Below are 9,254 nucleotides of genomic sequence, written 5' to 3'. Positions count from 1 at the left end.
TGACGCTGGTGCCAGCCGGCCTCTCTCCCAGGGCTTAATAATTCAGGCCTCTCAACCTAGTGGGCCCCAGGCCCACACCCAGGCTGCGAGCTGAGGCCGTGGTGTCTGTTTCCCTGGCTGCCTCTTGCACAAGATCCGGAAGGCTGCTTCCCCCAACTCTGAGCTTATTGGGGGCGGGTAGGTCTCAGGCCAACACTGTCACTGATAAGACCCTCCTGATAAGACCCACCCACCAGCCCGAGTTGTCCTGACTGACCTTCAGCCTTTGTCTCAGCTGCTGCCCTGCTGGCCCCTGGGGGCTGTCCCAGAGCTCTGGTTACTGGTCTCAGGCAGCCACTCAACCCCTCCCCTGGGAGGCTGGAATCACACCCCACTGGACACAGTTCAGAGAAGGCATGTTCTCATTACCCTCCCTCCTCCCTGCCCATCTCCTCAGCTTCCCCCCCACCCCTTACTCCCCTGCGCCAGCCTCAATCCCAGACCCTCCATTCCCAGACCCGAACTCACTGCTGTGCGGGGGGATCTGCATGGCAGACGGCAGACGGCAGGACTCTGGCCCTCCCCTCACTTGAGACCCCAGACTCTGTTCTGCAACTGTCAAGAAAGACCGCAGACCACTGATGTGAGGGTGAGGGGTGATGGTTCTGTGGCCTGAGCCTGTGGGCCAGCAGGGAGGGACCCTGTGGACGTCAATCCCTCCTCGGAGGGCAGAGGCAGGGGTGGGTTCCTGGCATTCCTGTCAGATGCCTGAGGCAGGAAAAGTGGCCACTGAAAGAGCTTCCACCCCAGACACAGGCTGGGGCAGAGGGTCCATTACTGACCCGGGTTCTGGGCCTCCCACCATGCACCAAGGACAAGCAGGGGTCTGAAGAGAGCAGAGGGGGAGGATTCCTGGGGGTGGAACTTTTCACAGGGAGCTGAAATGGGGCTGTTGCTATAGCAGCAACAAAAACAACCAGCTCACGTGGACCGGGTAAGAAGCCTTCTGCCTCCACCCGTGTAGTCATGTAGTCACCAGCAGAGGTCCTGGCAGGGGCAGTTCAGGGCTTGCAGAGAAATCAGGAAAGGCCTAGAAGACAGCCAGGAGGAATGTGGGAATGCAGAGGAGATGGGGGTCCATAGCGGACCCCAGAGAGCCTCGTCTCTCTCTCAGACAGCAGGAGCCGTCTCAGTGGGGCTGAAAGTTTCTGCACCTCTTTGGTGAGGGACAGCAGAGCACTGCTTTGCTGACTTCGGCATCCAGACAGAACCTGCTGGCTGAGAGGCAGGGAAAACACCTCTTGCACAACCTTAGTTCGTGGTGGAAGTTTTGGAATGCCACAGCAGGCCACTGATTCTTAATAAGATCACTTTGATCTGAGGCTGCTCCACAGTTGATCTTATCACTAAGCCTCCTTTGCACTGAGCAGCGGGGTGCCAGGCCTGGGCTGCTCCTTCACATCCTCACCATAGCCTTGTGACCTGGGAATTAGCACCCTGAGACAACTGGAGACTCCAAGGTCAAGCTACAATTCCCAAAATATCTGTGCCCATCTTGAGTTTCTGCCAAGCATGTTTTGGACCCAGATGTAGGTTGTCACATTTCCATTCCATTCATATGAAAGGTCCAGAAAAGGCAAATCTATAGAGACAGAAAGTACATTGGTGTTTGCCTAGGGCTGGGGGAGGATTGAAAGGATGGGGACCTAAAAGGTCCGGGATTTCTTTTTTGGATGAAAATGGTCTAAAATTGATTGTGAAGATGGTTGCACAACTCTGTGAATATAATAAAAGCCATGAATTGTATAGTTTAGATGGGTGAGTTGTATGGTATGTGAATGATACCTCCATAAGCTGTCAGAAAAATATAATTTTGGCATATTTTGACTCACAAGATGAGCTGTCATTTGGCAAATGGGGTCTGCATCCAGCCTCAGGTCAGCTGTCCCTCTGACCAGCACCCCTCCTCAAATGCATTTCAAAAGCTCTTGGTACAAAGGGCTGTTGTCACTCACCCTCTCCCTTCCTCCCTGTATTCATAGCTGTCACACAAGCCTCAGCTGCAGCAGGGCCCCACTGAGCTCCATCTGACGCTGCTGCTGTGTTTACTCAGGTGGAGGTTACAAAGGCCCGACTGGCACCCGACCTGCCTGCGCTGCCTGTGAGCCTGGAAGGGGAGTGAGCTGTTTGGGTCGTCAAGAACATGACAGGGAGAGAGAAGCAGAGGCTCCAGATGGAGGGAGGTCAAAACTGTGGAAGACTCCCCTGCACCCCACCCAAGACTCGACACCCAGAGCTGTGGGCTTGCACTAGGCTGGTGGTAAAATAAGGCCTTCGTTTCCAAAGAAAAGTCAACAGAGGATCTCTCAACGCTGCACATGCTCCCATCTCAGGGTTGGTGCCAAGGCCTTTGCATGGCCTCCCTAGAGGATAGTATGCCTTAAGATATTGATTGCCTTCACTGGCGGGGGCCTGGGATGGCCACAGCTCCTGGGCAGGTGACCTCAGGTTGTCAACAACCTGGGCCAGGGCTCCAAATTTCCTCCAGTTCACCAGAGCGAGCCGGGTTGTACCAAGAGGTAAAGATGGTTGGGTGATGGGCTTTCCCGGGTGGCACAGTGGTTGAGAGTCCGCCTGCTGATGCAGGGGACACGGGTTCATGCCCCGGTCCGGGAAGATCCCACATGCCACAGAGCAGCTGGGCCCGTGAGCCATGGCCGCTGAGCCTGCGCGTCCGGAGCCTGTGCTCCACAACGGGAGAGGCCACAACAGTGAGAGGTGCACGTACTGCAAAAAAAAAAAAAAAAAGATGGTTGGGTGAAATGGTTGCCTAGATGGGGGATTCTCAAAGGCTGGTCCCAGGACCAGGCAGCATCAGCATCACCTGGGAACTTGTTAGGAATGCAAATTCTCAGGCCATCCCAGACCTATCAAATTGGAAACTCCAGGAATGGGGCCTGGCAATCTGTGTTTTAACAAGCCATCCAGAGGAGTCTGATGTGCATTAAAGTTTGAGAACCATGGTATAGATTCCAAGGTCCATGAGGCAGAGGCTGTGCCTTATTCTGATGTGTATCTTCAGCTCCTAGCCAAGTCTGCTGGTATATAGTAAACAATCATGGACAGTTTATTGAATGAATGGTTTAGCTACACTTGTCACTAACTGCTTCTCTCCAACCAGGTGCCAACCAGGACATTTGCAAGCTGATAAAAAGAGAAGGGTGTGGGTATATCTGATAATTTGCTCCAGCTTCTTGTTGGCTCAGTTTGGTCCCTGAATTATTAAGCAGGATTCTCAGCCCATTTCACGTTTTCTTTTTACAGATAAGGCCTTGGCTCTTTGACAATTTTTTTTTCTAATCTCCAGAAACAAAAACACTTTCCATTTGATTTCAGAACCAAGCTCTCCTGCTACATTATCCTGACTCTGAAAGAAAAGGAGGATGCAGCTGGAAGGATGTTTTTACCTTTTCAAGTTAAAATGTACCCATATTATTATACATCTGGTCCCAGGAGAACCAAGAAATAGAGGCCAAGCATTTCTTAGAAATCCTGGAGTGGGCAGGTTACATACAAGGAACAGATCTGCTTCCCTCTAGTGCTCAGTTGGTGGCCAGAGGCCGGGTGGGGTTCCATGCCTTCCCTCGTCTGATTCCGAATTACCAGCCGACTTTCCGATTCTCTAGTCCTGCTACCTCCCTCTAATGCTCCAAAGCCCAGATTTCTCTGGGTGCAGACCTCCTGAAACCACCCATTTTGTCACCCAACCCAGTTCCCTTTCTCCTAAACCACAAGTATTTCAACTGGAAAGATGCCGGCCTCAGACAGGTTGGGCACAGTGCCAGGACGCTGAGATGCTGTCTGTTTCCAGAGCTGTAGCTACCTGCCATTGGCCCTACCCTTACGAGGTTGCCACACTCAACTGACATGCACTGACCACTGTCTGGGGCCATCTAACCTCCACCGGACATCCAGCACCTTCTCTTCTTTGTAGACAGGACCCCTGCAGCAGTGTGTAACAGAGTAACCAAGTTGAGAAACTAACTTGCCCTTGTTTTCTGTCGGCCAAAGGCTCATAATGAAAAAATAAAGCATCCCCCTTCCTCCTAATGGATAACCAGGGCTGAAGTCCTGGGCCTTGAGTTCCCCTTGCCCAGCGAGGTGAGCCTTTGTTCTTATCAAGTAGTTAAAGAGCTGGTGGGAGGACTTGGCAGGTAGCTGGAGAGGGGAACAGCCCAGAGTGCAGGAAAGGAAGAGGGGCCTGAGTTATCCACCCTCAAAGGTCTCCTGACTCATAGAGATCAGCACTCCAGGAGTGGTGGTGCCTTCAGGATGAGAGAGAGTGGCACTGGGAGGGGGTGGCCTGAGACTAAGAGGAGGAGCCATGAGCCTAGAAGAGACGGTGACAGTGGTAATAGGGCACTAGGAGAAGCCACCAATGCTGGACTGAAGACAGGGACTCTTCCCAAGCCTGTGCAAGCCTACAGTTCCTCTGCATGCCCACAGGCTGTGGGGACTTGAGGGCAGTGGGACGGAGTAGGAGAAGAAGGAGGGAACCCCAACAAAGAAGAGAGTCTGTCTTTCCCACCAAGCCTAGTGGGCAGGGGCCAGGTGAGATATATTTGTCTTTCCTCACACTTTGGGGATCTTGAAGAATATTTCACCTCTCCAACAGATAGTAAGCTCCTAGAGACAGGGGGCTGGTCTTGTACTTTTATATTCCCACCCCAGCACTTAACAGTGACAGGCACACATATGATCCAGCAATCCCACTCCTGGGCATATACCCAGACAAGACTATAATTCAAATAGTAACATGCACCCTTATGTTCACAACAGCACTATTTACAATAGCCAAGACATGGAAACAACCTAAATGTCCATCGACTGATGAATGGATAAAGATGTGGTGTGTGTATGTACACACACACACACACACACACACACACACACACACACACACACACACACACAGTGGAATATTACTCAGCCATCAAAAAGAATGAAATAATGCCATTTGCAGCAACATAGATGGACCTAGAGATTATCATACTAAGTGAAGACAAAGAGAAAGGAAAATACCATATGATATCACTTATATGTGGAATGTAAAATACTACATGAAAAGAATCTACAAATAAAAAAAAGAGTGGATATCTGTATATGAATAACTGATACTTTGCTGTACACCTGAAACTAACACAACATTGGAAATCAGCTATACTCCAATAGAAATTTAAAAATATGAAAAATTAGAAAAATATGACACAAATGAACATATCTATAAAACAGAAACAGACTCACAGACACAGAGAACAGACTTGTGGTTGCCAAGGGGGAGGGGTATAGGGGAGGGGAGGATTGGGAGTCTGGGATTAGCAGAGGCAAAGTATTATATATAGAATTGATAAGCAACAAGGTCCTACTGTATAGCACAGGGAACTATAGTCAATATGCTGTGACAAACCATAATGGAAAAGAATATGAAAAAGAATATATATGTATAACTGAGTCACTTTGCTGTACAGAAGAAATTAATACAACATTGTAAATCAACTATACTTCCGTAGAATTAAAGAAACAAAATAAAACAGTGACAGGCACAAGGTAGGTGATGAGTGAGCTGGGAGTATGATCATTTCTATGTGCTAATTTTCTTCCTCCACCTCCTCCCTCTCCTCTCCATCTTCTTCATCCCCCTTCCCTCTTCCTTTTTTCCTTTTCCTATTCCTCTTCTTCCTCCTCTTCTTCTACTTCTCTTTAAAGCAACTTGTTCAGGTGTAATTTACACACATTGGAATGCACCCTTTTTAGTGTACCATTCTATTCCTTTTAACAGACCCATCACGACCAAGTTATAGAACATTTCCATCATCCCTAAACGTTCCCTTGTGCCCCTTCGCAGTCAGTGCCTTCCCAAACATGCAGTATCACTGCTTCTGTGACTGTTTGCTGGAAAACATTCGTGTATTTGGTGTACTTTGGTTTCAGACCTGTTTCTAGCGGAGCCAACAGCCTGGTAGGAGGTTGGTGTGAATTTTGAAGGATCCCAAACGAACCACAAGAACCTGAGGATTGCTGAATGGTCAAATCAGCTTCTCTGGGTTCCCACTGGAAGGAAAAGAAAGGAACCATTCCAGGCAAACTCTACAGAATTATTGTGCGGATGTCTTCAAAATGAGAATTCTAACTGAAGGAAGGATGCCTTCTCTGTTTTGCAGAGTGTGACCCACATCAGGCCCCCAGGTTAGGCAGGAGCTCCGCATAGTTGGGACGGGGACCCTGAGCCTCAGAACAACTTCTCCTCCATGGCCGTGCCCAGCCCGGCTGCTGAGACGCTCTCAGACCTGACTCTACCCCACCTGCCACCAAGAGCCCTGTCTCAGATTCAAATTTTCTCTCTGTTCAGGACCCACCTCTGATTACTGTCTTTTCCTCCTGATAATGTACCCCTTAGCCAGGGCCAGAGGGGTCTCTGCCACTCCAGGAGAATCATACCTGGCCAAGTGGGTGAATCCTGCCGGGAAGCCAGTGCCCAAGATAGTGGCTCTGCCTTCAAGGGGCTCTGAAGTGGCTGCTGTGCAGCCACATCCAGCCTTTATCTTGATTCTTTCATTCATTATTACACGAGCAACCCTTGTCATTGCAGACAAATCAGAAATGTGGAAAAACAAAAAGAAAACAACCAAAATCCCACCAACTGGCAAAGGATGTAAACAGACATTTCTCCAAAGAAGATGCATAAATGACCAATAAGTATGTGAAAAGATGTTCAACAACATTAGTCATTCAGGAAATGCAATCCAAAGCCACAGTGAGATACCACTTCACACCCATTAGGATGGTTATTAACAAAAAAAACCCCAGAAATTAATGTGTTGGTGAGGATGTAGAGAAACTGGGAAATCTCATATATTGCAGGTAGAAATGTAAAATGGTACAACCGCTATGGAAAATAATTTTGGCAGTTACTCAAAAAATTAAATATAGGGCTTCTCTGGTGGCACAGTGGTTGAGAGTCCGCCTGCTGATGCAGGGGACACAGGTTTGTGCCCCGGTCCGGGAGGATCCCACATGCCACGGAGCGGCTAGGCCCGTGAGCCATAGCTGCTGAGCCTGTGCGTCCGGAGCCTGTGCTCCGCAACGAGAGAGGCCACAACAGTGAGAGGCCCGCGTACCGCAAAAAAAAAAAAATTAAATATAGAATTACCATATGACCCAGCAATTCCACTCCTAAGTACATAACCAAAAGAATTGAAAATATATGTTCACAGAAGAATTGTACTCAAGTATTCATAGCATCAATATTCATGATAGCCAAAATGTGGAAACAACCCAAATTTCCATCAAGTGTCCAATAAACAAAATGTGGCATATCCACACAACATAATCTTATTTGGCAATAAAAGGGAATGAAGTATTGACACATGCTACAATGTGGCTGAAACTTGAAGACATTACGTTAAGAAGCCAGACATAAAAGGTCACCTATTGTATGATTCCATTTATAGGAAATGTCCAGAATAGGCAAATCCATAGAGACAGAAGAGATGAGTTGTTGCCAGGGACTGGGGAGAGGAGTGACTGCTAGTAGACATCATAGGGTTTCTTTTTCAGGTAATGAAAATGTTCTGGAATTAGATAGTGGTGATGGTTGCACAACTCTGTGAATATACTAAAAACCACTGAATTTTACACTTTAAAATGGTGAAGTTTTAAAGTGAATACTGAAGTTGATGGTATGTGAATTATATCTCAAACAAAAGCAATCATAAGCTTTTGTTTGAGATATAATAAGCAATCATAAGCACTGAATATTTAGATAGATATCTTGCCAGGTCTACATCACATATATATGTACTTTTTGCAGAGAGACTATATAATATTTACATTATTTGTTAACCTGCTTTTGTCACATAACATTTTTGGAATATCTGTATGTCAATAAATTGTCTACTTTTATGACAACATATATGTTGTCATATGGTTACAACAATTTCTTATTGTTAGATATTTAGGCTGTTTCCAGTTTTTTACTATTTATCGACAGCATCCTTGAATACACATCGTGATTTATATTTTTAGTTATTCTCTTAAGATAAATTTCTAGAGGGAGGACCACTGGATATTTAAGATGTTGAGAAAATAACCTGCCACCCAGAATCTTGTGTGATTTACATGCCTATCCAGAAAGCCCCCAAATCTTCAACACTAGGCACTTTTATTCATTTTCATCTTTGCTTATCTGTAGGTGGGAAAGTGGTACCACATTCCTATTGGATTTCTAACCACTTTTGCTGCCTGCTCTTTCCTTTTGCACCAAGACAATTTGCTGCTAAGTTGTCACATTTCATTTTCTAGAGCCCTAACCCTCCTAAGCCTTCTTCTCTGTGGTGGGATATCTGTATTTATCAAATATCTATTTATTGATTGAATACCTTTTTATTGGATATGTATTTGCTTTATTTTCTTATTTATTGAATATTTTGATATTCACTTTAATATTGATTAAATGTCTCTTTTGTTGTGTCCTAGTTTACTCTTCACAACACCCTGGGTGGTAAGTGTACACCTCCTTCACAGATGACTGAATCTCAGAGATCACTGACCCTACAAGTGGCAGAGCCAAGATTCAAACCCACCACTGTCTCATTCATCCACAACTGTCCACGACTCAGGACATGGGATCGTGCCCATCCTTCCCTGAACTTTTTTGAAATCTCTCTTCCTCAGGTCTAGGGTGCATTGACTATGTACATGTCACATGCTCTTCCTGAGATTTCATGCATATGCTTGCTGCTCCTTTTTGGCTGGAATTCAATTCCCAGCAACAATTCACTTGATGTCCCTACATCTGAGAGAGCAGGAGACTCACCCTCGGATGCCCAGGCCCTGAAGCGAGGCCTTATACCCCAAGTCCATCTGGATGATCATCATTGGAAATCAGCTTCAGCAATGTATGAAGCTCAGAGCTAAAGGCCCCACAGAAACCGAGCCCCAGGATACCCAGAAAAACAAGAAAGTTTTTGTAAGAGTGAGGTTTCATCTAAATTGTGCCAAAAATGTTGACTCTTCTGGTGCAGTGGGCAGTTTTCCAGAGCAACTCAATTCAAGACCAATGTGTATCTAATAAGAACTTGGCTCCTAAAACACAGAGTTCCTGTAAGTGAAACGAGAGCCGCTGTAGTCTGCAAAGCTCTGCAGAGCAGAGGACTGAGCAGGTAGATGAGGAATCCAGCTCAGCGTGGGGAGCGAACCATGTGCCTGATCCATTT

This window comes from Mesoplodon mirus (assembly GCF_964341445.2).
Source record: "Mesoplodon mirus genome assembly, chromosome: 14".
NCBI classification, from domain to species: Eukaryota; Metazoa; Chordata; class Mammalia; order Artiodactyla; family Ziphiidae; genus Mesoplodon; species Mesoplodon mirus.
The sequence above is the reverse complement of the archived record's forward strand: the minus strand, read 5'-3'. Positions refer to the sequence as shown.